This window comes from Dama dama, chromosome 28 (assembly GCF_033118175.1).
Source record: "Dama dama isolate Ldn47 chromosome 28, ASM3311817v1, whole genome shotgun sequence".
In the NCBI taxonomy this organism is placed as follows: Eukaryota; Metazoa; Chordata; class Mammalia; order Artiodactyla; family Cervidae; genus Dama; species Dama dama.
In genome coordinates, this window is record NC_083708.1 from 52,008,485 (window position 1) to 52,024,979 (window position 16,495).

Genomic DNA, 16,495 nt, shown 5'->3' on the forward strand with positions numbered 1-16,495 from the left:
CTAACCAGGAAGATGGACTGTCTCTCCATTTGTTTATGTCATCTTTGATTTCTTTCACAGTGCTTTATAATTTTTGGTGTACAGTTCTTTTGTCTCCTTAGGTAAGTTTATTATTTGATATTTAATTATTTTTGATGCAATGGTGAATGGGATTGATTCCTTAATTTCTCTTTCTGATTTTTCATTGTTAGTATGTAGAAATGCAAGTGATTTCTGAGTATTGATTTTGTATCCTGCAACTCTGCTAAATTCACTGATTAGTTCTAGTAATTTTCTGACACTATCTTTAGGGTTTTCTTTGTACAGTATCATGTCATCTGCAAACAGTGATAACTTTACTTCTTCTTTTCCAATCTGGATTCCTTTTATTTCTTTTTCTTCTCTGATTGCTGTAGCTAGGACTTCCAAAACTATGTTGAGTAATAGTGGTGAAAGTGGACACCCTTGTCTTGTTCCTGATCTTAGGGGGAATGCTTCCAGCATTTTACCATTGAGAATAATGTTTGCTGTAGGCTTATCATATATGGCCTTTACTTTGTTGAGGTAGTTTCCTTCTATACCCATTTTTTGAAGAGTTTTAATCATAAATGGGGGTTGAATTTCTTCAAAGGCTTATTCTGCGTCTATTGAGATTATTATATGGTTTTTATCTTTTGATTTGTTGATATGGTGTATCACATTGATTGATTTGTGTATATTGAAGAATCTTTGCATCCCTGGAATAAACCCAAATTGATCATGATATATGAGCTTTTTGATGTGTTGTTAAATTCTGTTTGCTAACATTGTGTTGAGGATTTTTGCATCTATGTTCATCAGTGATATTGGCCTGTAGTTTTCTTTTCGTGTGTGTTGTTTTTGTTTGATTTTGGTATCAGGGTGATGGTGGCCTCATAGAATGAGTTTGGAAGTGTTCTTTCCTCTGCAATTTTTTGAAATATATAGAAGGATAGGCATTAACTTTTCTCTAAATGTTTGATAGAATTCTCCTGTGAAGCCATCTGGTCCTGGGCTTTTGTTTTTTCAGAGATTTTTGATCACAGCTTCACTTTCAATGCTCATAATTGGGTTGTTCATAATTTCTATTTTTTCCTGGTTCAGTCTTGGAAGATTGAACTTTTCTAAGAATCTATGCATTTCTTCCAGGTTTTCCATTTTATTGCCATATAGTTGTTCATAATAGTGTGTTATAATCTTTTGTATTTCTGTATTGTCTGCTGTAACCTCTTTTTTTATTTCTAATTTTGCTGATTTGATTCTTCTCTCTCTTGTTGAGTCTGGCTAAAGGTTTGTCAATTTTGTTTATCTTCTCAAAGAAACAGCTTTTAGTTTTATTAATCTTTACTATTGTTTCTTTCATTTCTTTTTGAATTATTTCTGCTCTAGTTTTTAATCATTTCTTTCCTTCTACTAATTTTAGGGGTTTTTTGCTCTTCTTTTTCCAGTTGTTTTATGTGTAAAGTTAGGTTGTCTATTCAATGTTTTTCTTGTTTCTTGAGGTAGGATTGTATTGCTATAAACTTCCCTCTTAGAATTGCTTTTGCTGCATCCCATAGGTTTTGAGTTGTCGTGTTTTCACTGTCATTTGTTTCTAGAAATTTTTTCATTTTCCCTTTGCTTTTTTCAGTAACTTGTTGGCTATTTAGAAAGTATTGTTTAATCCCCATGTGTGTGTGGTTTTTTGTAGTTTTTTCCTCATAATTGATATCTAGTCTCATAGCATTGTGGTCAGAGAAGATGCTTGATATGATTTCAGTTTTCTTAAATTTACTGAGGTTTGATTTGTGACCCTAGATGTGGTCTATCCCAGAGAATGTTCCACATGCACTTGAGAAGAAGGTGTATTCTTCCACATTTGGATGGAATGTCCTGAGGATATCAGTGAGATCCATCTCATCTAATGTATCATTTAAGACTTGTGTTTCCTTATTAATTTTATGTTTTGATGATCTGTCCATTGGTGTGAGTGGGCTGTTAAAGTCTCCTACTATTATTGTGTTACTGTCAATTTCTTCTTTTATGTCTGTTAGTGTTTGTCTTTTTTGCTCCTATGTTGAGGTGCTCCTATGTTGGACACATAGATATTTATGATTGTTATGTCTTCCTCTTGGATTGATCCCTTGATCATTATGTAGTGTCCTTCCTTATCTCTTGTAATCTTCTTTATTTTAAAGTCTATTTTGTCTGACATTAGGATTGCTTCTCCAGGTTCCTTTTGCTTCCCATTTGCATGGAATATATATTTCCATCCTCTCACTTTCAGTCTATGTGTCTTGAGGTCTGAAGTGGGTTTCTTGTAGATAGAATATATATGGGTCTTGTTTTTATATCCATTCAGCCAGTCTGTGTCTTTTGGTTGGAACATTTAATCCATTTACATTTAAAGTAATCATTGATATATATGTTTCTATTACCATTTTCTTAATCGTTTGGGGTTGATTTTGTAGATCTTTTTATCTCTTGTATTTCTTGACTATATAAGTCCCTTTAACATTTGCTGTAAAGCTGATTTGGTGGTACTGAATTCTCTTCACTTTGCTTGTCTGAAAAGTTTTTTTATTTCTCTATCAATTTTGAATGAGATCCTTGCCAGGTATAATAATCTCAGTTGTAGATTTTTTCCTTTCAGTATTTTAAATATATCCTGCCATTCCCTTCTGGCCTGCAGAGTTTCTTCTGAAAGATCAGCTGTTAAATGTATGGGATTTCCCTTGTAAATGACTAGTTGCTTTTCCCTTGCTGCTTTTAATATTCTTTCTTTGTGTTTAGTCTTTATAGTTTAAGTAGGATGTGTCTTGGTGTGTTTCTCCTTGGGTTTATCCTGTATGGGACTCTGTGCCTCCTGGACTTGATTGACTATTTCCTTTTCCATGTTGGGGAAATTTTCAACTACAATCTCTTCAAAATTTTTCTCATACCCTTTCTTTTTCTCTTCTCCTTCTGGGACCCCTATAATTCAAATGTTTGTGAGTTTGATATTGTCCCAGAGGTCTATGAGACTATTCTCAGTTCTTTTCTTTCTTTCTTTTTTTTTTTTTACTTTATTCTGCTTTTCAGAAGTTATTTCCACCATTTTATCTTCCAACTCATGGATTCATTCTTCTGCTTCAGATATGCTGCTATTGATTCCTTCTAAAGTATTTTTAATTTCAGTAATTGTGTTGTTTGTCTCTGTATGTTTATTCTTTATTTCTTCTATGTCTTTGTTAATTGATTCTTGCATTTTCTTCATTCTGTTTTCAAGATTTTTTGATCATCTTTACTATCATTATTCTGAATTATTTTTCAGGTAGTTTGCCTATTTCCCCTTCATTTATTTGGAGTTCTGTGTTTCTAGTTTGCTCCTTCATTTGTGTGGTATTTCTCTGCCTTTTCATTATTCTTTTTTTAACTTATTGTATTTGAGGTCTCCTTTTCCCAGGCTTCGAGGTTGAATTCTTTCTTCCTTTTGGTTTCTGCCCTCCTAAGGTTGGTCCAGTGGTTTATGTAAGCTTCGTATAGGGTGAGATTTGTGCTGAGTTTTTGTTTGTTTTTGTTTTTCCTCTGATGGGCAAGGCTCAATGAGGTGGTAATCCTCTCTGCTGATGATTGGGTTTGTATTTTTGTTTTGTTTGTTGTTTAGATGAGGTGTTCTGCACAGGGTGCTACAGGTGGTCAGGTGTTGCCAGGTCTTGTATTCAAGTGGTTTCCTCTGTGTGAGTTCTCATTATTTGATACTCCCTAGGGTTAGTGCTCTGGTAGTCTACGGTCTTGGAGTCAGTGCTCCCGCTCCAAAGGCTCAGGGCTTGATCTCTGGAAGGACAAACCCATTTGCTTCTGTCTCTGGTATGATGGTATTTTAGCTTCCAGAGGCTTTCTGAAGAAGTGAAACATCGCTGTTTCTGCCGTTACCTGATGCTTGTACTGCATTCCCCCTTCGTACCAGGACCAGAGCCCGCCACCTTGTTTCTGGGGTTCAGCCCACCTTGTGTTTTTATTGAGAGATGTAGGGAGCTGCAAAAAGTGATGTTCCTAATCTTAGGGTGAAGAAAAAAACAAACAAATACAAAATGCATAATCTTCCTTGAGCCCGTTGGAGTGCTGACATTGTGCAGCAACAAACTGGCCCAGAATCTAAGGAGAAATGAGCAAGGAAAGAAAAGATTGGAGCGCTAGTTTTGACAAGACACGGACACTCCACGATCGGGATTCAGCTGGGTACGTGGCTCACTGCACAGTATGCCGTGAGAGAGGTGAACGTCTTGGGGCTATAGATGTAAGGGGTATCCTCATCTTTTTTCCAGGGTTTTCCCTCACAAACTTCACTGGTGCTCACCCATGAAAAAGGATAATTCTTAGACTCCCTCATGGTACAAAACAGGAGGAGAGGGGAATAGCAGCTGCCAGTGGGGCTCAGCTGGGGGGCACTGCTGAGATACTCATTCCACCTCCTCACTGAACAAAAGCTTAATCTGTTGGGAGGGCAACAAATGTTGCCGTTAGGTCGGTGGTGGAGATTCCTTGCAGGTGAGGTAAAACAAGAGAGAGAGGGGAAAAAAAAAAATACCCGTTCCCTGGTGGAAGGTCAGCAGAGATAAAGACTGACGCTTTATTCAAACACAGAATAATCCTACTCCAGCCCCTAGCAGGCCAACAGGCATAGAATAAAAACAATATCTCAAGGGTGGCAAGAGGAATGAACAGGTAGAGTCCAGAGAATTTTTAGACAATAAAAATACTCTGCATGATAGTATAATAATGGGTAAATGTCATTGTATTCTTCTCCATAGAAAGCATAGCATTGAAAGAAATCTAAAGTGAACTCTGGACTTTGATTACTATGTGTCAATGTAGATTTATCCTTGGTAACAAACATACCATTCTGGTAAGTGGTGTTGATAATGGGGGAGGCTATGCATGCATATGGGAAATCTCTATATTCTCAGTTTTTCTGTGAACTTAAAACTTTTCTAAATTATAAAGCTTTAAATTTAAAAAAGGAATCCTGCTAGAGACAGACCACCTCTGAGATGCAGTGCAAAGGCCTAAAATTAACAGAGCAGCAGGCACTCAGGACCAAAAAAATTAAAAACCTAGGAAAATCTAGCCTTTACTCTAAATGCAAAGTAATTATTTAGAGGAATTTGAAGCCTGTGGTGCACTAGGGTAACCATAGTAACAACCAAAAACAAACCCATCCCAACTTTTAATTAGAGTCAATCAAATCTGCTCACTACAGGCCTTGATTAAAGAAAAGTATGCCCATTTCCAGGTATAAAGCTACTAACTTCAGTCTTTACTATACTATATCAGAAGCCCAGCTTTCAATAACAATGAAAAATTAGCAAGCATATGAAAACACAAGCCAGGGTGATACCTTCTAAGAGAGAACACAATCATGACATAAGAGTTGCAATGATATGACAGTAGACTTAAAATAACTGTGTTTAATAGGTTAACAGTTTTCATGGGAAAAGGTAAAGAGCATACATGATTAAATGGCTAATTTCAACAAAGAGGTGGAAATTATAAGAAAGAATCCAAAGGCAATGTTAGAAATGAACAACACTAACAAAGATGAAGTCTCTGATGGTCTCCTCAGTAGACTCAATTCAGTCGTAGAAAGAATTGCCTAACATCAAGATAGGTCAATAGAAATTATACAAACTGAAACACACACAAACACACACACACACCCCACATACACATATACACACTATATGGATTTCTACTGATTGCAGAATTTTTATTTTATCTTTGTTATATTATAGACTGGATGGGTTTGGCATCAGCCTTAGAAGCAAGTCCTTTGAAAAGAATTCATTACTGATGGTTGACTTTCAGAGGCCTGCTTATCAAAGTGGATAATCATTAATCAGATTTAAAGCCTGTTCTAATGATTACTAATTAGTATAGCTATAGAAAATTATAGGGACTTGATTTATAAATTGTCAATTCTGTGTATATTCTAATTACTGACTTGGTCTAAGATAAAATGAAAAGCATACTTACAACTGTTAATAGATCCCCCCCGCCAGGTTTGTTATGGCTAGTCTTTATTTTAAGCTGTACTTCAGATTGGGGTTTCCCAGTGGCACTAATGGTAAAGGGCCCACCTGCTAATGCAGGAGACACAGAGACATGGGTTCGATCCCTGGGTCAGGAAGATCCCCTGGAGGCGGGCATGGCAACCCACTTCCGTATTCTTGCCTGGAGAATCCCATGGACAGAGAAGTCTGGCAGGTAGTGGTCCATAGGGTTGCAAAGATTCAGACATGACTGAAGCGACTTAGCACACTTGCACATACTTCTAATTGCTAAATATCCCAATGTTTATGAGATATTAAGATAAACCAATATAGGCTCCCATTGTAATACCAGATTTTTATTTTTTATAACTGTGGGATAAATGTCTTGAGGTTATTCAAAAGATCAAAATGTCTAATATTTTAATCAAATATTGTTTAGAATCCCTCTCTCCACTATTGTATATCACAGATTCAGGCAAAAACATTAATCTCTGTAATATTATTACAAATTTACAGAGTAATTTCAACTGTAGACATTAAAAATTAAATTAAATGTGAGAAAAAGCAGCAAATGACATTTGATGCATTACTGTGGTGCAGCTTAGTGTGTGGGATTTTAATTTTGAAAATACTGTAGGAGTGAGTTGTGGGAGAAAGAAAATTATCTATTGCAGAAACAACTCATCTCAAGATAGTGTCTATGTATGCGATTACTTTTGTCAGAAACTGTGTAATTGACAATAATTTGCTTGCTAATCTAATTAAACTATGAACAAATGGTGCAAGAAATTGTAAAGAATTCTGGGTAAAGCCTTGGGCTCTTCTTGATGGATGTTATTGAAGGTACTAAGCTCATTTTTCTGAGTCATTATTTTATGCATTGGATGGTAGAGAGGGAATTGAAAAATCATTTTTGCAGTAGTTCTGTGTTTAAACTCCCAGACAGCCTACTAGTGTTTGAGGTATAATCGTTAGGGGGTGGGGTGGGGAAGGAGGAGTTAGGTAGCTGGCAAGCCAGCAGTGAATCCTTTAGCTATAACGTCACTGACCACTGCCTTCTGACATTCAAGGACCCCCACGTGTCTCCAACTATAAGCTCACACCAGTCTTCTGAGACGAAATGGGCCCTGCTTCAGAGGAGTTCTGCCTCAGAAGCTTGCCTTGGCATCAAATCTCACTTTTTTTCTCACTATGCTTAAAAGGATCAAAATTTTAAAGCAAATCATCAATATGTGCCTGGCAAGCAGGAGTGTCTTTGGGGAACTACAGGACAAGCTATTTCAGAAAATCTTGAATTTTTGATCATTGTATTCATGATATTTGCTGAAATCTATGTAGATATACCCCTTCCTTTTTAACCCTTTTCATTATCATTCCACCTGTGTATATTGTTTCATTCATTAATAATCTATTTGCTTCATTATTCAATAAATTGAGTTCACACTATTCACCAGGGCTTCCCTGGTGGCTCAGCTGGTAAAGAATCTGCCTGCAATGCAGGGAATCTGGGTTTGATCTCTGGGTCAGGAAGATCCCCTGGAGAAGGGAATGGCAACCCACTCCAGTATTCCTGCCTGGAGATTTCCATGAACAGGGGAGCCTGGCAGGCTATGGTCCATGGAGTCACAGAGTCAGACACAACTGAGCTACTGACACTTTCACACCATCCACCAGGTGTGTTGCTATAGTTGTTTAGTTGCTCACTTGTGTCTGACTCTTTGTGACTCCCTGGACTGTATAGCTCACCAGGCTCCTCTGTCCACGGGATTCTCCAAGCAAGAATACTGGGAGTGGGTTGCCATTTTCTTCTCCAGGGGATCTTCCCAATCCAGGGATCGAAACAGCATCTCCTGCATTGGCAGGCGGGTTCTTTACCAGTGAGTCACCTGGGAAACTCATCCATCAAGTGTATTCTAGGTATATTCGTAGTTTGCATATATCTGACAAATGCCTGCCTTTTATTTTCTTTAAGATCTACTAAATGCTTCCGCTTCTTGCAGCGGTTCACCAATGCTTTTTTTAAAAATAAACTTTTATTGGAGTATAGTTGATTTACAATGTGTTAATTTTAGATGTACAGCAAAGTGAATTAGTTTTACATATACATATATCCACTCTTTGTTTTGTTTTTTTTTAGATTTTTTTCTCCCGTATAGGCTGTTTCAGAGTGTCGAGTAGAGTTCCCTGTGATATACTGCAGGTTCTACTCAGTTATCTATTTTATATATTGTGGTGTATCTATATCAAGGGCTTCCTTGGTGACTCAGTGGTAAAGAATCCACCTTCTACTGCAGAGACATGGGTTCTACCCCGGGTCAGGAAGATCCCCTGGAGAAGGAAATGACAACTCACTCCAGTATTCTTGCCTGGGAAATACAACAGACAAAGGAGCCTGGCGGGCTACAGTCCATGGGGTCACATGATTAGCGACTAAACAACGACGAATATACATCAGCCCCGATCTCCCAATTTATCCTCCACCCTTATCCCTTGATAGCCGAAGTTTCTTGTCTACATCTGTCACTCTACTTTTGTTTTGTAAAAAAAAGTTTATTGTGTCATTTTTTTAGATCCTACATCTAAGCACTATCTTATGATATTTGTCTTTCTGTGTCCGACTTACTTCACTCAGCACAACAATCTCTAGATCCATCCATGTTGGTGCAAACGGCATTATTTTATTCTTTTTATGACTGAGTAATAGTCCATGGTATATATGTACCACATCTTTATTCATTCCTCCATTGATGGGCATTTAGGTTGCTTCCGTGTCCTGACTATTGTAAACAGAGCTACAGCGAACATTGGGGGGCATGAGTCTTTTTCAATTATCTTTTGCTCCATCTTATTTCCATTTATTTGTTTGCTGCCATTAAGGTATAAACTCCAAGGGGTAAAGAGCATGCCTACCACTTAGTTTAACTCATGGGCACCACAGCCCTGGGAATAAATTTCAATAAACGTTTATAGAATAAATTCTTCTGTAGCAAGACTTGTTTATTTTTATCCATGTTTCCTCAAGTTTTGGTTTATTGGATTATCTGTACATGTTTAATGGATAAAGAACTAATTAATTAATATATTCTAACCTGTTATTTTTTAACCCCAAATCCTTGGACTTTTTTTTAACCTTTATTTTGACTATTTATTGAATTTCTGCCAGTTTGTTCTATAACCTTATACTTGTTACTGATGCATTTGCTTCCCAAACCTGTCTGTATTTCCTACTTGAACACTGTGTCTCTAATCATTAGTTCTTCTTTTAGTTACTTGGAGTTCCTATCCTAACAATTCAAATTTCCATAGCTAATGTTCCTGTTCTGCCTTATCTTACAGCCATTCAAGTCCTGGCATAATAGCCTCTGTTCATCTTGTGCGCAAACCTCCTGGCTTAAGAGGGCCAGCCTGTCCTGAACCCTACTACCAGGTCCCAAGATTAAATGAGGTGACAAGATAACATTTTCTGACTTGAGATTTTGAATTCAGTTATTTTTGTATTCTGACTGTACTCAACATATTCTCTAAAATCCATTTACTTCATTTGTTTGATTTGGAATATCTATCTTTCCCCTGAAAATAAAGTCTGTGGAGGCCATTGACTATGCTGTATCTTTATCTTTCTATTTTCTGTTACCTTGCTGCCATTGTAGCATCTAGCTACATTATTATTTTAAATTATTTTATTACATTATTTTAAATAGTTGTACCATATATAAGGTAAAATCAAAACCAAATAATAAAATATAGTGATAAAATCAAGTAATGAAATAGGGACAAATTTGGAAGATGATGAAGTATTTCTTATATAATGACTTCTCTCAAATATATAAATTATTTACAAATCCACACCATTAGAAGCTAGTGTATTGTTAAGCTTCAGATAGGGAATTTGTCCCATGTGAGCCTTCCAAACTATCTTAGTATTTGGAATTGATGACAGCTTTAATCTGAAATTTTGTATTATAAATTTCAAAACATAATTTCAGTTTTGATGAAGTTATCTGGAGACCCTCAGGTATTATTCCTAATAAATATGTGCAAAGTGAGTGAAAGTTGCTCAGTCATATCTGACTCTTTGTGACCCTATGGACTATACACTCCAAGGAATTTTCCAGGCCAGACTATTGGAGTGGGTAACCTTTCCCTTCTCCAGGGGATCTTCCCAACCCAGGGATCAAACTCAGGCCTGCTGCATTGCAGGTGGATTCTTTACCGGCTGAGCCACCAGGGAAGCCCCAAGATGTACAAAACTGATATATGATATAGCTAATGCATAATATTATCTTACATTTGTAAAAATATCTGTAGTTTAACAATCATCATTCTGTACATTTCTCATTTAACCCCCAGGATAGTACTCTGAGGTAAGTGTATTACTTCCATTTTTAAGGTATGAAGCTTGGAGATGTTAAAGTGACTTGCCCAAAACCAAAACTCACCACTTCTCGTGTTACCTTTTGTAGTTCTTTTCAAAATTCATACATCATCCTCTGTTCTGAAGTTCAGTAGAATATGACTGACTGGCTCTTTGTGTTGCTTTTTAATTTAGAAGAACTCATCATTGGTAGGTGAAAGCATGATACTAATTTAGATTTAATTTGGACACATTTAATTTTTGGTATATTTCAATAACTTAAAAATTATTTCTACTTTAAGTTTCTGAGTTATTTTAAATGCACAGTGATAACTATTGCAATCTATCAAAATTGAAGTAAGTAAGTATTAGAGCTGGAAAGATCAGAGAGTACCTATAGACCCGGTGTGGTTAATGATTAACCCATAGACATTCTGTTGATCGAGACAAGAGTAGCAAACACAATTCATTTAATATCTGATGCACTTCTCTACATGATGTTAGAAGTCATGGGTATATAAATAAATCTTAAATGCTGACTATACCAGATGCTTCATGCCAGCCTCAATAGTCAGACTGTACCGGTCACACAATATTCCCAACTGTTTTCATCAGCAGATGTCAGCACCACATGCATCACCTCACATTTGTATTAATCCAGGAGAAGTCCCAAATAAAGGCATAGCAAAAGGATGGATAAAGCTCATGAGGTGAATCTGTTTTATTTATAAAATACTGTTTAATCTATAAATACTATTCTTGCACATAAAAAGAGAATTATGACTCGCAATTTCACTAATGCCCATATTTTAGGGGTTTGGCTAAACGAGGAAACATACATGATATATAGTTATTTTCTTGTTTGCTTTTAGCATTTTCAGAATTGTATCTATTTTTCCTAATTACCTATTCCAAGTCCCTCGCAGTTACACTGAAAAGACTCAAGATTAACTTACTACATATTAAATTAATCACTTCATGTCATATTAAAAATAATTGTACAACTATTTTATAAAAAAGTCTACTCTTAAAATTAAGAGTATAAATTCTAATTTATTAAATGCTACTAAACAGCAAATTATAGTGTCTATTATTTTAATATTTCTAGTATAGACATTCTATAACTTGTAAGTAAATAAAATTTATAGCAATAAATGGGGATGACTTTGCAATTAATCAGTCTGATTAATCAATCAACGAATCATCAAATATCTTTTCAAAACTATACTTGTGTCTTGTAAGACACGTTTCTAAATCCTTAAAGAAATTCATGATTTAGTTGAAGAGACAATAAATTTATAAAAATTTATTAAATATACAGTGCTGATAAATATTCAATGTGTATAATTTATGTTGGAGTTCCTAAGATGTTGGGAAAATCTTGACAGACCTAATCTAGGAAGATAGGGGAAATTTAATCAGAACTTAAAGAGACAGTAAGCATTAAATAGGTGAGATGTGAAGATGAATGGACCAATGAATTGTGAGACAATGGAGAAAACTGAGCTGAATTCTTCAATTTTTAAAAATGAACTTATTTGCATACCTTAAATTATTTTGTGTGGTGTTTCTTACATCACTCAAAGGTTAGGAAAGAAACTTGTCTAGCTGTTACTACTTTAAATTGATTTCAATAAATACAAGATGTATTAAAGAAATTGTCTGATGTCCTGAAGCAAAAGCAATATCAACTATTTGAAGCATCAGTGCTTTTAATCACTTGTAAACTTCCTGCAGGATGAAAGAGAGCTTAATCCCATAAATTCAAAATTTCCTTAAGCCCCTTACATGCATGTGGGAAAATCCACGTAAGTGCAAGTGAGGGAGGTATTGATCAGTGATATCTCATAAGGGCCTCTGAGATATTAGTGTGCTGAGGCTGCCAACAGAATAAATTTGGTGTATATACCATGTTTGGGAAAATTAAAATTACTTACATCTGGAAGAAATTTATACCAAGTGATGCCCATCTTTAGGTATAACTTTAAAGTTTTATGTTTAAATAGATACTATTTATTGAATTTAAGCACCTTAAGAATTTTTATCTGACTCCATTTCTCAGCATTGCTATCTTGTTTATAAAGAAGATTCTTTGATTTGGGAAATAATTTAACATTAATTTGCAATACATTTTTTGAAAACTATAATAGAAGTAAGAGAAGACATCCAAGGAGACACCATGAAATATTTATTTTTCTAAAAACATTGCTAGATTCAGGAATAAATTCAGTTGTATTCCTTAAACTGAGGTATCTATACCAACCTTTTAAAAAGAGAATTATAGAGACTAAACATACTAGTGTGTGTATGTGTGGGGGTTGTCTTTCTATATGTGGGTGTAACTGAAAAGTGTTAAAAGAAACAATTTGCTTAAGTGATTTTTTAAAATGTAACACTTTCCAATTATTACTAAAAACTAGAAGAACATGAAGGAAAGGAAATCAAGAGTAAAGATCTAAAGGTCAATTTCCAGTTATTAAAGAAAAAATTTAATGAAGTCAAATGTTATCTAAAAATTTAATTGCATTTTAATCATTCTGCTCATTTACCACTCTTTCATAAACTAAAGGAAAATAATGGAATGGAGTATAGACTTTTATGGCAATACAAATTCTTAGTATGAAATAGATTTTTCATGTACCATAGTTTTGCAAGCATGATAAGTTTTCTAGTGTATATAACCACAGGAAATTTCCTACAGATTTACCACTTGGAAGAAAAATTTATGATGACATGCTTTTAAGAAATGACTATATTCAAAACAAGAATTGAGAAATAGATTTTCATCAGGTGATGCACACTAAAACTATAGAAAGTGTGTTAAACAGACAAGAAGATGAGAGAAAAGTTACAATCTCTTGTGAGTCACAGTATCAGGTAAGTTAATGAGACTGAATTGTAAGGAATTAGGAGGTAGAACCCAAAGAGGTGTGGAATCGAAAAAGAAATTGAGGGGGCAAGACTATTCTGTAAAAGAAACAGAGGCATCAGGAAATCAAAATCCATGTCTGTTCCACTTAATGTACAATTTCATGTCACTGTACTTTCCTTAAACAATCCTGAAGCTTATTCAAACAACCAATACAACCTTTTCCTTAACTGTAATCAATCGATTCACCACTCAACTCTGTTGCATAGTAGGCAAGTAGATACAGCATCACCTAAACTATTACAAAGGCATTTGTACTTTGATCATAAAAATGAAGATGCTTTAGAAAATGTACTGTTACAAGAGAAAAAATAATTAAGTTGGTGAACCTATGTAATAGAGAAAGCCATTACTGGACTTAATCATTTTTGGAGAGAACTGATTGAATTAAAAAAAAAAGAAAAGAGGAAATGAACACCAAAGAGTGTCTATCCTGCCTAGAATGTGAGGCTTCCTCGGGTTTTACAGTCTTAAATTTAGTTTATATAATTTGAAGCTTTATTAATGTGTTATACAATAGATATCTTAACATTTTAGTTATTTGTTAGGTTTGAAAAATTAAACATCCATTCTCTAACAAGTTAAAGTTAGATAATTAAATTGAACAGTAATTCATAACAAGTGAGAAGGTAGGCACATTTATAAAACTTTTTCCATTTTTAGAACAAATAAACTGAGTATATTTATTACCATTTTATAAATGAAGAAATCAAAGGTTACAGAAGTTAAATGATTTAGCTTGAGGTCACAAATAACCTTAAGCATGAACCTTTAAGATTTGTGCTCTTCACAGTATTTGAAACCTCTTCTTATGCTTTATAATAGACTTCAGAGTCTATGGCAGAGTGGTGAAGTAATAAATACTTTACCCATGAAACTATTTATTATCCTATCATCATTCAAAATACAAGTTTCTATATTTAATTCTGATGTTATAGGATCTGCCCACGATATATACTTGGAACTTGCTAATTCAGGCTTTCAAAGAGCTTTAAACTATGTTTTTAATGATTTAGTAATTTATAATAAATAATTTCACTCTAATCCAACTTGACCAATTTGGTGGGATTATTTTTTAGGCCCCTAGAGAAAATTTTCTATAATAAAATGTGCTATGCTTCGTCACTCAGTTATGTACGACTCTTTGTGACTCCATGGTCTGTAGCCCACCAGGTTCCTCTGTCCATGGGGATTATCCAGGCAAGAATACTGGAGTAGATCGCCATGCCCTTCTCCAGGGGATCTTCCTAACCCAGGGATCGAACCCAGGTCTCCCTTGTTGCAGGCAGATTCTTTGCTGTCTGAGACACCAGGGAATTGTAAAATGGTTGTTCTGTGGCCATAAAGAACTGTTACAATTTCCCAAATATGTGAGACATATTTCAGTCAGAAAGTAAAATTTGCTAGAAGCCAGGAAATAATGCCAGGCTTTTGTAAAAGAAGATATAATTTTTTTAGAAGTATGTAATCTATTTATTGTTCTTCCCAGGTGGTGCTAATGATAAAGAACCCTCCTGTCAATGTTGGAGACTTAAGAGACATAGGTTCTATTCCTGGATGGGGAAGATCCACTGGAGGAAGCCATGGCAACCCACTGAAGTATGCTTTCCTGGAGAATCCCATGGACAGAGGAGCCTGGCAGGCTACAGTCCATGGGGTCAAAGAGTCAGACATGACTGAAGAGACTTAGCAAGCACACACACTTTTGCCTTAGTCATAAACAAACAGTTATCCTAGAATCCTCTGATTTCAATATTAGTTTATCCAAGTAGTCAAGGTTTTGTGACAACTTATTCTTTCTCTAAAGGAGTAGTTCTCAACCAGAAATGGTTTTGCTCCCACGGGGCATTTGCCAAGAGATATTGCCAAGTGTTCCCTGAGGGGGCAAAATTATCCCCCATTGAGATAGCCCTAGTATCTCTCAGGTATAAGGGGTATACCTGAGAGTATTTGGTCAGCATTACTATTTCCAGTACTTTCTACAACAGGGGAAGGAAGACTATTAGCTATATCAATAGTTGTATGCAAATGACTGTAATTTAAGTCAGACAGATAAATGTATATATATTTTGTCATTGAAAATGAGAAGAAATATTCCCAGGCTAGATTACAAGGGGTAAACAAAGGTAGATTATTGTTATGTGAGTCTGTGATACTTTCAGTGTCTAGACTACACTACAGAAGAAAGCAGAAACTTTTTTAAAAATTCATTTATTTTAATTGGAGGCTAATTACTTCACAGTATTGTGGTGGTTTTGGCCATACATTGACATGAATAAGCCAAGGGTGTACATGTGTCCCCCCCATTCTGAATCCCTCCTCCCACATCCCTCCCCATCCCATCCCTCTGGATTGCCTCAGTGCACTGGCTTTGAGTGCCCTGCTTCATGCATCAAACTTGGACTGGTCATCGATTTCACATATTGTATGACATAGGTGTTTCAATGCTATTCTCTCAAATCATCCCACCCTCACCTTCTCCCACAGAGTCCAAAAGTCTGTTCTTTACTCTTTTGCTGTCTTGCATATAGGGTTGTCATTACCATCTTTCTAAATTCCATATATATGCATTAATATACTGTATTGGTATTTTTCTTTCTGACTTACTTCACTCTGTATAGTAGGTTCTACATCATCCACCTCATTAGAACTAACTCAAATGAGTTCTTTTATATAGCTGAGTAACATTCCATTGTGTATATGTACCACAACTTTCTTATCCATTCATCTGCTGATGGACATCTAGGTTGCTTCCATGTCCTAGCTATTGTAAGCAGTGCTGCAAAGAACATTGGGGTACACATGTCTTTTTCAATTCTGGTTTCCTTGGTGTGTATGCCCAGCGGTGGGATTGCTGGGTTGTATGGCAGTTCTAAGGGACTTTAGAGCTATCAGGGACTTTCCTGATAGCTCAGCTGGTAAAGAATCCACCTACAGTGCGGGAGACCCCAGTTAGATCCTGAGTCAGGAAGATCCACTGGAGAAGGGATAGGCTACCCACTCCAGTATTCTTGGGCTTCCCTTGTGACTTAACTGGTAAAGAATCTGCCTGCAATGTGGGAGACCTGGGTTCAATCCCTGGGTTGGAGAGATCCCCTGGAGAAAGGAAAGGCTATCCCCTCCAGAGTCTGGCCTGGAGAATTCCCTGGACTATATAGTTCATGGAGTCGCAAAGAGTTGGACACAACTGAGTGACTTTCACTT